We start from the raw sequence: 20336 nt of genomic DNA, 5'->3' as shown, positions 1-20336 counted from the left end.
GCAAATTTAGGTTGAAAACCACCCACTGCTAAATACTAACCCAACTGGAAGTTTCCTATGTATCTCACAAATCTCAGGAGATCTTAAAGCTCCTTATGAAAGCATGCTTGTGTGCACTTGTAGAGAATATACATAACAGAATTTATGTTCTGGAGAATATGAGAGTATGTTCCAGCCCTGTTCTTAGCCTAGACAGTAGAGACTCATTATGATGTACATGAGGACAAGTATCTATCACAGAAATCATTATTAACCTCTTAAACACTGACATGAAAGCATTTTCTTTAAAGTTTTTGGCACTTCCCTGTCCATATCATGGGACAGAGAAGCAAACTTAGTCTTTTTATTTTTTTTCTTTTGGAGTTCTCAGAAAGATATGTTATGAACTTAAGACATGGTCCCTTAAATTACATTCTTATAATTAATCCAAGCAACCACAAAATATTTACAAAGGAATACAGAAAGAACTTGAAGTAACAGCTAAGTTTATTAGGTGCTATCTTCACTAAAGTATTACTTAGATATGAGGTATTATCCTTACTAAAAGTTAATTTTCATGGACTATATTTGTGTAGTCCTGCGTCCTACTTATACTCTTTATTGCCCTCTTGAACTATGATTATTCACATACCTATTTTCAATATCTCGGTAACTTAGATGTTTTTATAGTCCTGGACATTATACATAAACTGAAATAAGACAAATCTCAAGGAACCCACACTTATCCTTGCTATACAAAATTAATTAACAAATACAAAATTCAAGACGATACACTAAAGAAGTTACCAAGTGGAAGTAACTGGTTATGAGGTTAAGAATGACACACTGAAGTCAGGCAGCTCTAGGTTCTGCTTCTGGTTCTGCTAATTATTGCCCAAATTTTGGCATTAAAAAAAACTGTCAGTGCCTCAATGTCTTCCTTTATAAAATGGAAATGATATCTATTATCTATATTGTATAAATATCAAATAAAACAATACCTAAAAAGGGCTTAGTGACTGCTTGAGACAGGGATTTATAAATTATTGTTATTTATCATTAACTTACATATTTAAATGTTAATTCAGTGTAGGAGCAAAAATAATCTGTTTTGTACAAGAAACATTATAACTACAAAAATGACTGCCTTTCCCATTAGAGTAAAAGTGTTATGCAGGCAGGGATGTTTATCATATTCACAATTCCAACGCCATAAGTCTTAGCACATGGATGTCATTGAATTGTACATGTTTACTTATTGGATACATATGTATCATCTGGGGAACTTTTATGGAACTTTTAATGGTCCCAAACCAAATTTGGAAACCTTCTTATCTACAGTGGGTCAAACAGATATTCAGACTATGACTAAACAAAATTTGTGCAGTTTCACTGAATCCTGCTTTGGTACATATGAAGGAGCCAAGTTTGTGGCCATCTGATTATGATAAAAATACTAATAGAAGTCAATTCAGTGATTTGGATTTATTCGCCTATTTTTATGAGCAGCGATTTGTTCCCTCTAAGATACAAAATGATAAGTAAGATTTAATCTTGTGATCTAATAGAAAATAAAGCATTGATACAAGGAAAAGAATGATATGGACCATTAAAGAAGTACCATTAAGAAAGAACCATCAAAACATACTGTGAATGTTCAAGTGGGGAAATATTTATATTAATTAAAAATCAATTACTAATAACTGATTAATACATTTGGTAAATAAATCGTTATATGATCTACACATTTGTTCTCCCATGATCTCTTGATTTTTTTCCTCTATTACTATCCTTTCTGACAATCCTGTGCTGTAAATAGAATTTTTTTAGGTAGAAGAATCACTGAAAACTTCTTATGAGAGCTGATACTTGAATAAGATTTAGAAGCAAGAGAAGGATATCTGGAGAATAAGATAAAGACTACATTTCAAAATTTTAAAAAATATTATTTAAGGATTCTTATGGATTTCATCATTTAGTTAGAAATATTGTCTATATGATTGTGATTATTATTTGGATAGTTCAGGTGTATTTTTCATTCATTTGTGCTTGCAATTCTCCAACTTCTGCTCCATGACCATGTAACATCACAAATGGTCCTGACGGCACTTTGCATGACTTTTTCCTCTTCCAAACTTTTCCTTCAGCTTCTCTATCTCCTGAATGACTTTTTTTTTTTTAAATGTTTTATTTATTTCTAGGAGAGAGAGAGACAGCGTGAACAGGGGAGGGTCAGAGAGAAAGGGAGTCACAGACTGAAACAGGCCCCAGGCTCTGAGCTGGCAGCCAGCACAGAGCCCGACGCGGGGCTCGAACCCACGAACCGCGAGATCATGACCCAAGCGAAAGTCGGATGCTTAACCGACTAAGCCACCCAGGCGCCCCACCTGAATGACTTTTTAACAGTAAAGTATTACGTAGCTCTGATTTTAAGATGAATCAGTTTCATATGTTCAAACTGTATTTATAATAATCCAAGAAAAATCAGGCACCTGGGTGGCTCAGTCAGTTAAGCGTCCAACTTCGGCTCAGGTCATGATCTCACAGTTCGTGGGTTTGAGCCCCGTGTTGGGCTCTATGCTGACAGCTAGCTCAGAGCCTGGAGCCTGCTTCAGATTCTGTGTCTCCCTCTCTCTCTGACCCTCCCCTGATCACATTCTCTCTCTCCCTCTCCCTCTCTCTCTCTCTCAGGAATAAATAAAACATTAAAGTTTTTTTTTTTAAATCCAAGAAAAATAATATCCAGAGAGAGGTATGAAGGAGTGATCAGTCATTACACACCAGTGTTGTCTGCTTTAAAAATAAAAATCAAGTTTTTAAATGTAACAAAATAAGTTTAACTGTACTGTGAGCTCCTTGAGATTACAAGCTTTTATCTTTCCATCGCCTGTCATGTAGCACATGCTCATTCAATCTTTGTTTGATGAATATTCGTAGTGTTAATACAGATTAATCACTGAGCAGTGAAGAACAGAGAAGTTGATATTGAATAAGGTTATGAATTCATTCATTTTTTCCATCAACAAAAACTAGCTCAGTTCTAACAACTGTTCAAGAACTGTTCCTGGTACTGGAGATAAGCTAGTGAATAGCAGGTTCTGCCTGTCCTCAAGGAGATTCCAGGCCAACAGGAAAAACGCACATTGAGCTACAATTTATCCCTTCTTGTGGCAAGTGCTATGAAGGAGAAAGCACCAGAAGCAAATGACAAGAGGATATTTCTGATTGTAAAGCTGACATTAAAGTTAAACTTTTTAAAATGTTCTTCTGAATATAGCAAAGAATATAAATATAGGTTATTGTAAGAACTAAGAGCAGACTCAGAGTAAATAACAAAAGATTTAAACAGGAAAACTTAAGATGAAAAGTTTCTCTTTCTCTCTGATAGGTTTTAGGCAAGATTTTTAATACTTGAAGGAACCTGTTTTAAAACTAAGGGAACCTGAAGAATTGGGGAATGAAGAGGTTAATGAAATGGACTGGTTCCAAACATCATTATATTCCTAAAGCATGTGGCACTATGCTTTACACGCAACATATGCTCAAAAAAGTGTTAAGATACTAAATAAATTACTTAATCTATAAAAGTAAGTCAAGATGACGGGTTAAAAGACATGTAGAAGAAACTACCAAAGTTGGATTATTTTAATTAGGGACTAGGAGGGAATTTAGAAAGAAATGATATGACAATGACTTGAACAAAGGGATTTGTATTTCTTTTAGACCTTGCTCTTCAATGCTTCAGTTAGTTCAGATGTTATTACTAATGTGTCCTTAGCTACCTTAAGCTAGCTGAGGCTGTAGATCAGTGCTGGGCCATAAAGATATTAAAAAAAAAAGAAGTCTACTTATCTACCTATTATCAATGTAGATTACAACTGCACTACTCTTCACTAGAACTCTCATTTTGACATTATAAAGTTTCTAAATTTTTAAGTGAAAATGTCATTTTTTAAAAAACTAGACAGTATTTGTTAAATCACAAAGTGTCAAATACACTGGATTAGGTCACCTTTTTTTATTTTAGGTGACTGCTTTGTAGAGACACTGATTTTCATACTACTCCTGTCCCCTCCCTTGGTTTGTGTTAACAACCTGCTTGTCTTCTGAAAGAAGTGAAAACAAGTCTGATTTTCCAGAAGTAACTTGTAGGTTTTGGTGGAAGCAGAGTTGTTTAGAAGAAAAAGGGTTAAATTACGTCTCATTTAGGAGATGGAAAGGTATAGATATTGTTGGTTGTCTATGCTCAGTCATTATCTTCTTCCACTTACTAACCCAGATGATTTGAAGTCACTTTCAGTTGTGCATTCTCCAACCTGAAATCAACATCATTCTAACTGATTAATCATTCTAATTAATTAGTGTGGATCTGGTGTAGAAGAAATTATGCAGTTAGTTTATATTTTAGTCTACTGATATAGTATTCTGGTCACACGGTGAATATTATATAGAAAACATGGACAGTGTACATTTTGAATAAAATAGTAACACCTTTGGATAGTCATCAATATAATACTTAGTTTGATATAATATGATTCTCAAAGTTCTCAAAAGTGCTAAAAGATTATATTTATTAAAGCGTTAGTAATTGCAGTTAAAAAGCATATCTGTTAGTGCAGCATCATAAATTACAATTGCTATAAACAACATAAAGCCAAAGTTTGAAAAGATCTTACCTGAAGCCTGAATCAATGAGCCAAATGGGTGGGGAGGGTGTTCTAGACAAAAGAAGAACATGAACATTGGTTGCCCTGCAAACTATTCCTCACGACAAGAAAGCAACCAATGAAGATCAAAAGTCTATAACAGTCTACTTAATGGGAAGTTTGAGAATAAAAAATAGGTATCTTATTGCACTTAGAATGCTTTTGGCTACAGAGATCAGAAAATCTGACTCTGATTAAACAATAAAGAAAGTCATTTGCTCAAATATGAGTTCCAGATAGAGAGAAGTTCTCAGGGGTGGTTGGCCTAATATGTCAACAGCCTTATCAAAAACCCAGGTTCTTTCTGTATCCTTACTCATAGGCACCCTACATGATTGGGTGTTTGCCAGTGGTTACTGAAGCTGTATTCTTTCTTGTTCATACGCAGACATGGAATGAGAGGACTAAAGGCTTTTGTAACAGTTGTAAATGCTAGGTATCACTTTTCTAGAAACTACAACCAAACTTCTCTCTGGACCTTACTGGCTTGACTTGAATCTCTTGTTTACTCTTTATAATTTTATTGCAGGGGGCATGGGACTCTTAAAAAACAAAAACAAAAACAGGACTATCCCAGAACTAGGAGATAGAGACATTTTTTTTCTGAGCCATGAAGAAAGAGAAGATAGACGGGTTAGAATAAGCAACAAAGGAAGCCAATTACTTTTTATTCACCAAGTGCCTACTATATTCAGATATAGCAGTAGAAATTTTTATTTAGTAAATTATTTAATTAATATATTATCTACAAATCAAAATGGTATTCTATGGGTGAAAAAGTAGTTTATTTACCTCACAAGTTAAACAATTATATAAGTCTTTTTATTGATACAAATACATTTTACTGGTATGCAGAAGTATTCTGGCATACTTCATATTTTTTTCACACAGAATATACTTTAAAAAGTATATTTAAAGGTTGGGCTTTATTTTAATAAATTTTAGTACTTTATCAAAAATGTTCTTAAGTAAAATTGCAATTATTATTATTTTTAAGAGTCTGAGTACTATTTTTAAATTATTATTTAATGAGAGTGTGGTAAAATACAACTGACAGTATAGTTTGGTGCCACTGTCCTGATTCTTGCTACAAAGCCAGCAATTTTATCCACCATTCTCTTTGTGTCATCAGTGTAAATTTTAACATAGTGAATAAATAGTGAATAAAGCAAATAATGTCTTCATATTATTATAAAAATATTTTGTCCTAATGGATTCCTTATAAAAGCTTTAAGGCTTATCTAGGAGTCTACAGATCTGTCTAAAAATCATCACTCTATAGAAACATTGTAAAGTCAGCCAATTTAACTTACAAATTCAGCTTAGTTAAAAAAAAAAATTAAAACCTTGTTCTCTTCTTGGCACTGTGGTAGGTGTTAGGACAAAAAAGGTATGCAGTGAAAAATATGAAAAAAAAAAAAAAAAAAAAAAAAAAAAAAAAAAAAAAAGGTATACAGTATAATGTTCCTATTCTTAAGAAGCAAGAATATTGAGGGGTGCCTGAGTGGCTCAGTAGGTTAAGCATCTGACTTCGGCTCAGGTCATGATCTCACAGTTCGTGGGTTCAAGCCCCACATCGGGCTCTGTGCTGCAGCTAGCTCAGAGCCTGGAGCCTGTTTCAGATTCTGTGTCTCCCTCTCTCTCTGACCCTCCCCTGCTCATGTTGTCTCTCTCTCAGAAATAAATAAAGAAAAACATTAAAAATTTAAAAAAAAAAAAAAAGAAGGAGCAAGAACACTGAAGAATGGGGGCGCCTGGGTGGCTTAGTCGGTTAAGCGTCCGACTTTCGCTTAGGTCATGATCTCGCGGTCCGTGGGTTCGAGCCCCGCGTCGGGCTCTGTGCTGACTGCCAGCTCAGAGCCTGGAGCCTGTTTCAGATTCTGTGTCTCCCTCTCTCTCTGACCCTCCCCTGCTCACGCTGTCTCTCTCTCTCTCTCCTAGAAATAAATAAAAATATTAAAAAAAAAAAAAAAACAATGAAGAATGACTCTAGGCCTGGGAGCAGAAGTGTGCACAGATAACTGTCTCTCTTTCTCACTCATCTTCGCTCTTCTGGGTAGTCAAGGGGTTGCTTTTCATTAAAAACAAAACAACAAGAACAACAACAAAGAACAAAACCTACTTTAAATTTTCAAAGATTATCTAGTTGTAACAGATTTGGTTTAAGTTAGTCTCTTACTGATAATTGCTGTTTTTCATAGTGTTGCATCCTTCTTCTGCCCTTCCCCAAATGGCATTTGGAATTCTAGGGGAGAATACTGTGTCCTTGTGGTGCTACCAGTGGTAGAAAAGGTGCTTCATATCCATTGGGTAATGGAGTGTCTTTTTGGACTCTCTTCTGATTATTTCCTTGTCCATTTAGCCATTGCTTTTGTAACTGACATTCAGTGACCAAGCTGAAATTATGTTTCTTTTTCCCCTGAGCTTAGCTAAGTGCCTCTTGTTTTCCCTAATAACTTGGCCCCACCTGAATCCTCACTGGCACTTGAACCTTGAATACAACCTAATTAAACTCTAATCTACAGCTTTGGAGTTACTTTCTTCTATTGCAGCAATCTCTGTACTAAACTCACCAGTAAGCTACTTTTCTGCGACCCCTGTAGGGCACTTGGGAATATCTAGATGCGTGCCAAACCACAGGGCACTCTGGGCATTGGCACACTTGGTGAGCAACTAGTTAGCATCTGTCCAAACACACTGTGCCACTGCCCTTATTTTGTTTAATAGGTTTGCCTCTGGTGTGCAGAATCATTCTGCAGAAGGATTATGTCACTAATACTTGTGAAGGAATAGCTTTTCACCCCCAGAATCGACTCTCATCTATATTGCAAACCGCCCTTCGTTAGGCTGGAGATGAATCATCAGGGCACACAGGTCCTATTGCCTAATTCCTTGACTTCAGGATTTCTCCACCTTCCCAACATTCATCTGAGGTCAGAAGAGGCAAAAGTTCCACTTACCCCAGATTTTACCAGGATTTCCTCTAAATAATTGTATTCTACTTCGGAAAATTCATTCATCCTATTCTCCCTTCCCAAGGCCACACTATTGGAAAAACTACAATGGGCACAATTTATATGGCAGAAGAGTAAAAGTATATCCTCTTACATTTTAATATGATAATGTATAAGGAACTGCAGGAAAGAGATCTATCATGTGTTGTTTTTTCTTTCTTTCATAAACTTGGTCACAAAACATTAATAAAAAGAGTATTTCCAGTGGTAAAATTTTCTGACATTTTGAGAAACACTGGAGATTTTCTTTTTTTAATTTTTTTTAGTTTCAATTTTTATTAAAAGATTTTTTCTGTAATTTTTTCTACTTTATTTTTTAATTTATTTTTTAATAGTTTATTGTCAAGTTGGTTTCCATATAACACCCAGTACTCATCCCCACAAATGCCCTCCTCCATGCCCATCACCCCCCTCCCCTCCACCCCATCCCCACAGCCCTCGGTCTGCTCTCAGCATTCAAGGATCTCCTATGGTTTGCCTCCCTCCCTCTCCCCCACCATTTTCCCCCTTCTCCTCTCCCATGGTCCTCCATTAAGTTCCTCCTAATCCACCTATACATGCAAACATATGGTATCTGTCCTTCTCTGACTGACTTATTTCGCTCAGCATAACACCCTCAGGTTCCATCCATGTTGCTACCTATGGCCAGATTTCATTCTTTCTCATTGCCATGTAGTATTCCATTGTATAGATAAACCACATCTTGATCCATTCGTCCGTTGATGGACACTTAGGTTGTTTCCATGTTTAGGCTATCGTTGAGAGTGCTGTTGTCAACTTTGGGGTACATGTGACCCTATGCATCAGCACTCCTGTATCCCTTGGGTAAATTCCTAGCAGTGCTACTGCTGGGTCATAGGGGAGTTCTAGTGTTAATTTTCTGAGGAACATCCACACTGTTTTCCAGATGGGTTGCATCAGTTTACATTCCCACCAACAGTGTAGGAGGGTGCCCGTTTCTCCACATCTTCTCCCGTATCTAGAGTCTCCTGATTTGTTCATTTTCGCCACTCTGACTGGCGTGAGGTGGTATCTCAGTGTGGTTTCGATTTGTATTTCCCTGATGATATGAAGGATGCTGAGCATCATTTCATGTGTCTGTTGGCCATCTGGATGTCCTCTTTGGAGAAGTGTCTGTTCATATCTTCTGCCCATTTCTTCACTGGATTATTTGCTTTTCAGATGTGGAGTTTGGCGAGTTCCTTATAGTTTCTGGATACTAACCCTTTATCTGATATTTCATTTGCAACTATTTTTTCCCATTCCATCANAGCTTTGTAGTAGAGGCTAAAGTCTGGGATGGTGATGCCTCCCGTTTTGGTTTTCTTCTTCAATATTACTTTGGCTATTTGGAGTCTTCTGTGGTTCACTACAAATTTTAGGATAGTTTGTTCCAGCTTTGAGAAGAATTTTGGTGCAATTTTGATTGGGATTGCATTGAATGTGTAGATTGTTTGGGGTAGTAATGACATTTTAACAATCTTTATTCTTCCAGTCCATGAGCATGGAATGTTTTTCCATTTCTTTGTGTCTTCTTCAATTTCCTTCATAAGTTTTCTATAGTTTTCATCATACAGATCTTCTATATCTTTGGTTAGGTTTATTCCTAGGTGTTTTATGGTTTTTTGTGCAATTGTGAATGGGATCAGTTTCGTGATTCCCTCTTTCTGTTGCTTCATTATTGGTGTATAAAGATGCAACTGATTTCTGTATGTTGATTTTGTACTCTACAATGTTGCTGAACTCACGGATCAGTTCTAGTAGGCTTCTGGTGGAGTCTGTTAGGTTTTCTATGTAGAGTATCATGTCGTCTGTGAAAAGTGAAAGTTTGACATCTTCTTTGCCAATTCTGATGCCTTTTATTTCCTTTTGTTGTCTGATGGCTGATGCTAGGACTTCCAGCACTATGTTAAACAACGGTGGTAAGAGTGGGTATCTCTGTCACATTCCTGATTTCAGGGGGAAAGCTCTCAGTTCTTCCCCATTTAGGATGATGTTAGCTGAGGGCTTCTCATAGATGGCTTTTATGATGTTTAAGTAAGTTCCTTCTATCCCAACTTTCTTGAGGGTCTTTATTAAGAAGGGATGCTGTATTTGTCAAATGCTTTTTCTGCATCTATCAACAGGATCGTATGGTTTTTATCTTTTCTTTTGTTAATGTGATGTATCACATTGATTGATTTGCCAATACTGAACCAGCCCTGTAACCCAGGAATGAATCCCACTTGATCATGGTGGATAATTCTTTTTATGTGCTACTGAATTCGATTTGCAAGTATCTTATTGAGGATTTTTGCATCCGTATTCATCAGGGATATTGGCCAGTAGTTCTCTTTTTTTGCAGGGTCTCTGTCTGGCTTGGGAATCAAAGTGATGCTGGCTTTGTAAAATGAGTCCGGAAATTTTCCTTCGATTTCAATTTTTTGGAATAGCTTGAGAAGAATGGGTATTAACTCTGTTTTAAATGTCTGGTAGAATTCCCCAGGGAAGCCATGTGGCCCTTGGATCTTATTTGTTGGGAGTTTTTTGATAATTGATTCAATTTCTTCACTTGTTATGGGTCTGTTCAGATTTTTTATCTCTCCCCATTTGAATTTTGATAGTGAGTGTGTGTTTAGGAATTTGTCCATTTCTTCTAAGTTGTCCAGTTTGGTGGCATATAACTTTTCATAGTATTCCCTGATAATTGCTTGTATTTGTGAGGGGTTGGTTGTAATAAGTTCATTTTCATTCATAATTTTGTCTATTTGGGTGCTCTCTCTTTTCTTTTTGAGAAGCCTGGCTAGAGGTTTGTCAATTTTGTTTATTTTTTCAAAAAACCAACTCTTGGTTTCATTGATCTGTTCAACTGTTTTTTTGGATTCTATATTTTTTATTTCTGCCCTGGTTTTTATTATTTCTCTTCTCCTACTGGGTTTGGGGTGCTCCTGTTGCTCTTCTTCTAGTTCCTTTAGGTGCACTGTTAGATTTTGTACTTGTGCTTTTTCTAATTTCTTGAAATAGGCCTGGAGTGCAATGTACTTTCCTCTTAGGACTGCCTTTGCTGCATCCCACAGAGTTTAGATTGTTGTATTTTCATTTTCATTTGTTTCCATATATTTTTTAATTTCTTCTCTAATTTCCTGATTGGCCCATTCCTTCTTTAGTAGAGTGTTCTTTAACCTCCATGTTTTTGGAGGTTTTCCAGATTTCTTCCTGTGATTGATTTCAAGTTTCAAAGCATTATGATCTGAAAGTGTTCATGGTATGATCTCAATTCTTTTATATTTATTGAGGGCTGCTTTATGTCATTGTGTTCTTTGTAGGATTCATGCTTGTGGTGGTGTTCTGGTACCTTGTGTTCCTTACAACATTTCCCACATAGAGTCCCCCTCAGGATTTCTTGTAGGGCTGGTTTAGTGGTGACAGATTCTTTAAATTTTTGTTAATTTGGGAAGATTTTTATCTCTCCTATTCTGAACGACAGGCTTGCTGGATGGAGGGTTCTTGGCTGCATATTTTTTTCTGTTCATCACATTAAAGATTTCCTGCCATTCGTTTCTGGCCTGCCAAGTTTCAGTAGATAGGTCTGTAACCACTGTGATAGGTTTCCCTTTGTATGTTAGGGCCCTCTTATCTCTACCTGTTTTCAGAATTCTCTCTTTGTCCTTATATTTTGCCAGTTTCACAATGATGTGTCATGCAGAAGATCGATTCAAGTTACGTCTGAATTTCAGACATATGCCTCTTGGATTTCAGTGCCTGTTTCCTTTTCCAGTTTGGGGAAGTTCTCTGCTATAATATGTTCAGAACTCCTTCAGTGCCTTTCCGTCATTCTTCCTCCTCTGGAATTCCTATGATACGGATATTGTTCCATTTGATCTTATCACTCAGCTATCAAACTCTCCTTGAGTGTTCCTCGATCAGTTTATCTCTCTTTTTCTCGGCTTCTTCTTTTTCTATAATTGTGTCTTCTAATTCACCTATTCTCCTCTCTGCCTCTTCAATCTGTGCATTGGACGCCTCCATTCTATTATGCACCTCATTTATAGCATTTTTTAATTCATCACAACTATTTTTAAGCTCCATAGTCTTTGTAGCAATAGTTTCTCTGATGTCTTCCATGCCTTTTTCAAGCCCAGCGATCAATTTTACGACTTATGTTCTAAGTTCTTGTTCAATTATGTTGCTTATATCTGTTTTGAGCAGTTCTTTAGCTGTCATTTCTTCCTGGAATTTCTTCTGTTTCATCATTTTGGCTAGCTTTCTGTGTCTTGCTAGGTTTTTTTTAATGTTTTATTTATTTTTTTAAGAGAGAGACAGACAGCATGAGCAGGGGAGGGTTAGAGAAAGAGAGGGAGATACAGAATCAGAAGCAGGCTCCAGGCTCTGAGCTAGCTGTCAGCACAGAGCCTGCTCAACACGGGACTTGAACCCATGAACTGCGAGATCATGACCTGAGCCGATGTCGGAAGCTTAACCGACTGAACCACCCAGGTGCTCCACTTGTTAGTTTTAAAAGCTTGTTATGCACTCTACAACTGTGAGTACTGTTGTATTAATGAAGGCTCTTTAACTGTCCAGGGCCTGTCCGTTCAGGAAATGCTCTTTGAATGGTGTCTCTTGGTCTCTCTTGTTGAGACTGGTTATTTTATTTCCCTACTCATAGTAATATTGGGACTCTTTACCATGTATACTTTGGCTTGTTTCTTGAGATAGCCCTCGAAAAGAAAAAGAAAGACAAACACACAGGGAACAAAGGCACACAAATACACAGACATATCCAACAGACAAGCAAACTGAAATGGTAAAAGAAAAAGAAAAAAAAGAAGAAAAACAAGAAAGAAAAAAATAGATGGAGGAAAAACACATAATAAAAATTAAAAAAGAAAAAAGAAGAAAAGAAAAAAGAAAAAAAACCTGAAAGACAAAGGATAGTCTAAAAGCATAAAACCAGAATTCCCAGCTAAAAATAAAGAGCAGGGTGTATGCAGTGCTGATGGAAGAGTATATACAAAGAGAGAAATGACAGGGCAGGGAGAAAGCGAAATTGGACAATGACCAGGTAGAGAGACTAAGAGGCTTAATTCAAAGAGAGAAAGAGGAGAATATGATAGGAGGTGAGGAGAAAGAAATGAAGATAATGTTACTCACAGAAATTATATAGTCTGATTACTCCAGAGAGAGAGAGAGAGATAGAAAGGTAGCGGTGGAGGTGTAGAATATACATCTAGAGAATGGATTAAATGTGACTGTTTAAGCAAACCAATGACTAGAGTGCCTAGTCCAGCAGAGGGGAGGGATATGAATGAGACAAGGGAAAATATATCTGAATAGAAAGAATTGATCTAGAATTAATCATGGCAGTGCATCCATGTTGGTCTTGCCCTAAGTTCCATTAAAAAAAAAAATAAAAACAAACAAACAAAAAAACCCAGCTTTGTAGCAGGGATGGGAATGGTTTGGTGTAGGCAGGTCTTAGCCTCCACTGAGTCCCATTGCCCTCCCTGAGGTCCCGCCTTGGTGGTTGTGGGGAGAAAAATGGTGGCTCCCAGTCCCTTCTCAAACCAAGTGTTGCAACTCACTCTTTTGGGTCTAGTCTCCCTGTGCCACTGGCATAGCCCAGGTAGGCCGTGTTTAATGTCTCAAGCCAAGCCTCATTTCCAGATCTTAGTCCGCATGCTTTATTGATACCGCCGGAAATATAAACCTGAAGGCAGAGTCCTTCCTTCCCAGCAGTTTAAGCCATCAGCTTCCCCACTGGGGATCGAGCTGAGCTGGAAGAACGGTGGAGGGGTTTCAGGCTGTGCTGCTTCCCCTCTGGATCTAGCTGGAGAGCAGAGGAGCAGTTTCTCCTGGTGCCACTTGGGACCGGGGCATCCAGGCCAAAATCAGCTCCACAGCTGAAAACCAGTAGATCACTAAGGTTTATGGGGATTTATATGAACTTAAACTAATGTAGAATTTAGTTATTCAAACCAAATGAGCTGTTTTCCAATGGAAATTTAGATCCTGGAAAAGAACAATATTGCAAAATTGTGATTCCAGGTGATCTAAGACTTATTTTCACTTCCCGGATTTGTGTTAACCATGGTTCTCTACATTTTAATGGAGGCTAACATAATCAACAGATCAGTCTTAAACTTGAGTAAGGCCCAAAGTGAACAATATAATCAAAGATAGTATAATCAGGATAGACTGAGACTTATTAAGAGAGCCTTTCCTGAAGTATTGTCTAATTGATCTGTAATGTACAGATAATAAACTACTTACATTATTATACATGATTAGACCCTTATTTTCTTTTCTCATTTTTCTACATATGACTCTGTGTGCCAACCATAAAAAGACATGCAGAATTGGCAGCTGGAGGATTAGCAATTTTCATGGATCGTATATATTGTCACAATTTGGCTTATATCTGATATTTATGAAGGAAGCCATAGTTCTTTGGTTTGAAAATAATTTTTAGACCACAGAGTTGTACTTGTAATAGACATTGCTTGCCTTGCTAGTATCTATTTTACCTTTCTCTCATTTGGGGCCACCATGCTAGTTCAGTGATTTTGACTGCTCCATGAGCAACACTTGGGCTGAAGCAGTCAGGGAAATTCTTTTTCCTGCCACAGTTAATGGTTTAGGAATGGGCACATAACTCAGGTCCAAGTCATTTGGTATAAGATATTCTCCTGATCATAGTAAATGTTACTAAAGTTATTTTATTCAGAAGGGAGCTTAGTACATTATTGGCAATGAATGAATGAAAGAAGCCCTCTTTTTCTCCTGGATGTTATTAAGGAGGCATTAAGCTGCTGTTTTTCTATCATGAGAAAAGCAATCTGAAGATGCACCTAGTCCATAATGATGGCTAAGTTGAGAGAATCAAAGAGAAATGTAGCTGTAAAGAAATGTAGATGCATGTTAAAGATGTTTGCTCTTTAAAAAAAAAAAAAAGTTCCCAGCAAATCCTTTGACTCTATCTTTAAAATATATTTGGGATCTGACCAACTTGCACATTTATTGCTATGGCCTAGTTAAAGCCACCTTTATTTCTTGCTTGGCTTGTTGCAATAGCTTTCTAACTGGTCTCCCTGCATCTACCTTTGCCCCCAGTCAATTCTCAGTACCGCAGCCAAGAGATTTGTTAAAATGTATGATCTGGCCAATTCTCTGCTGAGTGTCCCCTAAGAGCTTCCCAGATCATTCAGAGTAAAATCTAAGCTGCTTACAATAGCTTATAAGGTTCTATGAACACTGTTTATTTTCTTGCTGTTTCTTTTCTTTCATTGATCTCTACCTTAAGTTTCCCTCACCCTGCTCAAAATGGCCTTCTTTCTGCTTCTTAGCATCCCAGGCAAACTCCTACCTGAGGCTCTTTCACTACTTATTTCCTCTGCCTGGAATGCCTTCCTCCTAGATTGTCTCATGGATCACTTCTGAATTTTGTCCAGGTCTTTACTGAGATGTTGCTTTTTAAGTGAGACCTTTTGAGACCACACTATTATTACAAGCCCCACCCTCCACCACATACACCCACAATTCTGCTTAATTCCTTCTCAGCATTACTTTTTCCTCTATCATCTTATCATCATGCAATTGCTATTCATTTTATTTATTAATTTTGACTTTTTTCTGTCTTCATCTTCTCTTAATTGAATATAAGTTCTAGGAATGTTTCTGTTTGGTTTGCAGTTATATCTCCAAAACAGAGTACATTTCCTGTCACAGAGTTGGCACTTAATGAAAACTTTGTTGTTGAGTGACTCATGTATCTCTGAAAGAAATTTTGCCTGAAGTCTGATCTCTCTTTGAATTTTTTATTTACATAAAGCAATACATTCCTTTTATTATGTAAGTAAATTTAAGTTGAACTATCTTTTCTTTGCAACTGACAGCATTGTAACTGAGACACTAATTAAATATTTGATGGACAGAATGAGCCTGCCAGAAGCAAACCTTGAGATGAGAATTCATGTGAAAATTATATATTAGGATAAACTTTGTTATGGGTTCAGTTGTGCCTCCCACACCAAAGATGTTGAAGTCCTAACCCCCAATATACATGAATTTGACCTTATTTGAAAATAAGTCATTACAGATGTACTTAGGTAAGGCAAGGTCATACTGAATAAGGTGGGCTCTTAATTCATAATGACTGATGTCATTATAAAAGGGGAAATTTGGACACAGTCATGAACACAGGAAGGACGCCATGTGAACATGAAAGCCAAGATCAGGTGATGCTTATCCAAGTTAAGGAACAAAGATTGTCAATAAACCATCAGAAGCTAGGTCAGAGACATAAGACAGATTCTTTCATAGTCCTCAGAAAGAAGTAATATTACCAACACCTTGATCTTGAACTTCTAGCTTCCAGACCATGAGATAATAAATTCCCACCCATTTTGTGGCAGTTTGTATAGCAGCTCCAGGAAACAAATACAAGTTGCTGGGGGATTTAGGAAGTGGAACTGAGATGGGAAAGAAGACAAGAAAGGGGACAAAGGTCCACAAAGGGTGACTTTGGTTCAATCTCAAGAAGTCGGTAAACACTGTACCACCTCTCAATTGTTCTAGTCAGAGGCAGGAGAACAGGAGCTGTTGAATTCCTACACACAGCAGTTATTGGTTAGGGGCACTGCATGGTACTGGTTAGATGGAAGAGGCACCTCTGGCTTTCCTTGTGTTCCTCTATGCAAGAATCCACTTTCCTAATGTACTCAGATTAAGATTGCATTTTAGTTTTCAATTGTGACTCTTCTTTAAAACACTTTTCATTTCTTGCAGGTAGTTACTTTTGATATATTTGATCAAATCCATGAACTATCTGACTCAAAATTCTGACTGTAATATTTATACAAATAAAGGTTTTGGACTTATAAATGCATTGTTTATTTCTTTGTATTGTAAGGTGTCTTGTATATAATGAGCACAATAAATATTTGCTTTTTTATTATTTTGGAAGATTTCATTAGTGGCTTATCCAACAAGCATTTATCCCTTCCTCCTTGCTAGTAAAACCATAATTTTGTTCAATGTGTCTGGCTACATAGATGAATCAACATTTGTCCAAGCCTATCATAATTTGTTTGAACAATCCCATTCATCTTAGTCAGTTACTGTTTTGACTAATGAAATGCAAGCATCTATGGAAGGACTTCTGGGAAGTATTTTTTCTCCTTGGTAGAAACTCACAAAAGTGAGAAAGAAGAATCCTTCCCTCTCTTCCTCATTTAAGGAAAATAAGGTAAAGACAAGAAGCCAGCAAGGCACATATGCTTGAGAGGAAGAAATGAAAAGAAAACAATACAACAACAGCAACAGAACAAAACAAAACTTGGGATCTTAACAATGTTGTTAAGCTACTATAAACAAATTTGGGACCATTGACTTCTAGTTTTGTTAGCAAATACAAAATGTCCAGTATAGGCAACTATTGTTCATGCCTTCTTTTACTTAGTCCTAGCTGAGACAATTACCTTTTGCAAACTTATCATGTGTTTGTCTAAAGAATTTTGTTACTTTTGATATCTAAACATTAAGTTTGTGTACTTGTGTTTGTTATTTTCCAATATTCTGGCTATAGATTATTCCCTGATGTCATATATTTGCGACATGTTTAATCTTCATATCATTTTTTTCTCCATAGTCTCTCTGTTTTGGCTTACCTCTTAAACCTGTTGTTTTCTTGGTCTTCATTCAACACGATTCAATAATGTAGGGTTCTTGAGTTAGACAAAGTTGAATTCAAGCCCTTATTGTGCCAATTAATAGCTGTGTTAAGTTAATCAAGGCACTTAATCTCTCTTAGGCTTCAATTTTCTCATCTGTAAAATGAGGAAACCAATGGCATCTTCATTACCTTTTATTATGATGATTAAACAAATGCTCAGTCAATAACCAGAGATGATACTTATAAAGATAACACTTCTGACCTACACATATGCATTACTCATAAACTGGTGTGTTTGCTTGTTTGCCAATGGACTCAGTTTCATGAGGACAGAGGTTTTGTTTATTTGCTTTCATTGCTATATCTCTAGTACCTTGAATAGTGCCTGAAACATTGTGGCACTCAATAAATATGTTGAATGATTGAATGGACTTAGTTAATGACCATGATTTTGGTGGTTCTGTATTCTAGGGTTAACAAAGAAATTTGCACAGTATCATGGAAAATAATTTACCTATATAACAGCATTGATATACAATAGGCATCATGCAAAGAAATATGAAGATCAGGGTTTGCCTACCTGCTGGACCTGGCTGACAGACAAGTTTTGTATGTCTTAAATATGTTTCAACATTTTTTTAATTAGTTGTCAAAATTTTTTTTTGAAAGACAGAGTACATAAAATTAGTTTCTCTTTGAAACTGGAAGATTTTAAACAGCTGAAACTTTATTTCTTTTGAGAGAGAGGGGGTGCGGAGGTGCCCCGCACACAAGAAGGGGAGGGTCAGAGAGAAGAGACAGAATTTCAAGCAGGCTTGCTCCAGCCATCAGCACACAGCCGCAGTAGCTGTTTTCTTTAGATAGTTCCGGCTTTTAGAATCCTTGCCCCTCACTTCATTTCCTGACACCGGTTGCCATCGCTCAGTACATTTGCATTGCAGTGGTTTTCTTTTTTCTTCAGCTTTACTAAGGCATAGCTGACAGATTTGTAAGATATTTAAAATGTAAATCCATGGTACCATAATGATTTGCTATATGTATACACTGTAAAAAAGATCTCCTTTATCTGATTAATTAACACATCCATCAATGCACATATTTATCTTTTGGGGGAGGTGAGAATTGCACCACAGTTTCTGTTTAGGCTACCCTCTTTCATATATGACTATTGTCCGTTTGGTTCTGGTAGGCATTTGAGTTTGTAACTTTTGCAGATTAGACCCTGGAATCTTACCCAAGGTTTGCAGCTCCATGATATGTATCATTTTCAAGTCTTCCTTTATCAGGAAACTTGATTAAAATACTCAGGATTATAAACTATTATTTAATTTATACTGTGGTGTCTCATAATAAGGAAAAATTAAAATTGATTTAAAAAAATTTAATGTTTTTATTTATTTCTGAGAGAGAGAGACAGCGTGAGCAAGGGAGGGTCAGAGAGAGAGGGAGATACAGAATCCGAAGCAGGCTCCAGGCTCTGAACTAGCTGTCAGCACAGAGCCTGATGCGGGGCTAAAACCCATGAACCATGAGATCAATACTTGAGCCAAAGTTGGACACTTAACTGACTGAGCCACCCAGACACCCCAACCTTGATTTTGATCCAATAAAAATGCATATAGTTCAAAAAATAGTACTAAAAAGCTATGCAACAAGATAATACAATTAATGTCTTTTTCAGTTTTATTCAATTTATGAAGGCCAAGAACAAAGCAATCATTACCAAATAGCCCTGTATTCTGAATCTGCATGCTACACTTTTGCTATATAGGCTAACCAATTGTGGAACTGATTCTCCCAACTTTGATGATTCCCCATGAAGAGGCAACAGAGGGGAGGCTAAAGACTTGGGATAGAGAATTCTCGAAGAAGGCCCTCATGTGCTGTGTAGTTTTTACCTCTAGAAGGGGAGGATGAGGGATGCCTCCCTCTCATCTTAAAACGAATGAGAGGGGCCTTAGGAGAATCACTCTGGTAACTTGCTTTCTTAAAATTTTATTTTATGGGGACATAAGTACTTGTAACTGACTCACATCTAGGAAAGTTGAAGTAAAAAGTACTATGCGAAGTTGCCTGCCTGGGAGCGGAGCAAACAGAACAGGTTTTTCCCATTTCTTCCTTGGGAGGAAGATGCATTTCCATTTTGCTTGGCAGGGATTTGAGACTTTCCCATGAGTTTAGTGGACTCATAAGATGTACATGATCTGCAGCCACGTTAAAATAGTATGTCTTAAAGGCTGAAGGTGTAACTGGATTCGTAAATGGAGGGTATCAACCTAGAAGGGCAAGTTTACCAGTGGACAGTCATAGTCCAAAGCAAAAAAGGAAGCTTTTATTGGGGGGCAGAACAAGCACCCCTGAGAAACACAAAAATACCACCACCCTCGTGAGAAAAATGGTCAGAGAGCAAGGGAAAAGGAAAAGCAATAGAGAAGTCTTCCATTGTCTCCTATCATTACTCCACAGCCTTCTCTCTAGGCCTCCCAGTCTAAACAGTCCTGAAGACTAGAGAAAGTTTTTTTTCTCCTTTCATAGTTTATTATCAAGTTGGTTTCCATATAACACCCAGTGCTCATCCCAACAAGTGCCTTCCTCCATGCCTATCACCCCCCTTCCCCTCTCCCCTACCCCCATGAGCCTTCGGAAGACTCTAGACCTCTGCACTTATCATCTGAATCTAGACAATGTAAATACTATGCTTAGATATAAAAATGACCAGAGAACATTTTATTGTCAACGAGTAACCTAAAATAGTTATTGTGTCTACAAGAAATTTTACCCAAGAGATAGAGAAAAAGAGACAGAAGATTGTATTTGAAAGAGCAGTGTAGGCATCAATTTGTTTTCTACCTTATTGAATCCTGCCCCTATATATAAAATAAAATTGTCACCCTTATATCAAAAAGGATTGGTGTCCAGAATGTCTTCTCTATTGTCATGCTTCCCAGAGGCAGACACTTTACAACCTTTTAGCTGCTTCTTCTG

General features: G+C 37.1%; 1 protein-coding gene across 3 annotated transcripts in view; it reads right to left on the bottom strand.

The window, feature by feature from the left end:
* Window positions 1-17385, bottom strand: part of LRRC7 (leucine rich repeat containing 7) — a 561823-nt gene extending 544438 nt beyond the window's left edge. For all 3 annotated transcript variants that reach the window (XM_077776423.1, XM_077776421.1, XM_077776422.1), the window contains exons 1-2: window positions 17347-17385; window positions 4656-4697 (exon numbers count right to left, since the gene is read on the bottom strand). The gene's annotated coding sequence lies outside the window, so the exon portion shown is untranslated. The remainder of the gene's footprint in view (window positions 1-4655; window positions 4698-17346) is intronic.
* Window positions 17386-20336: the final 2951 nt, after the last annotated feature.

Source organism: Crocuta crocuta, unplaced genomic scaffold (genome assembly GCF_008692635.1).
Source record: "Crocuta crocuta isolate KB4526 unplaced genomic scaffold, BGI_CrCroc_1.0 scaffold342, whole genome shotgun sequence".
Taxonomy (NCBI): Eukaryota; Metazoa; Chordata; class Mammalia; order Carnivora; family Hyaenidae; genus Crocuta; species Crocuta crocuta.
This window is presented reverse-complemented; position numbering and strand designations above follow the sequence as displayed.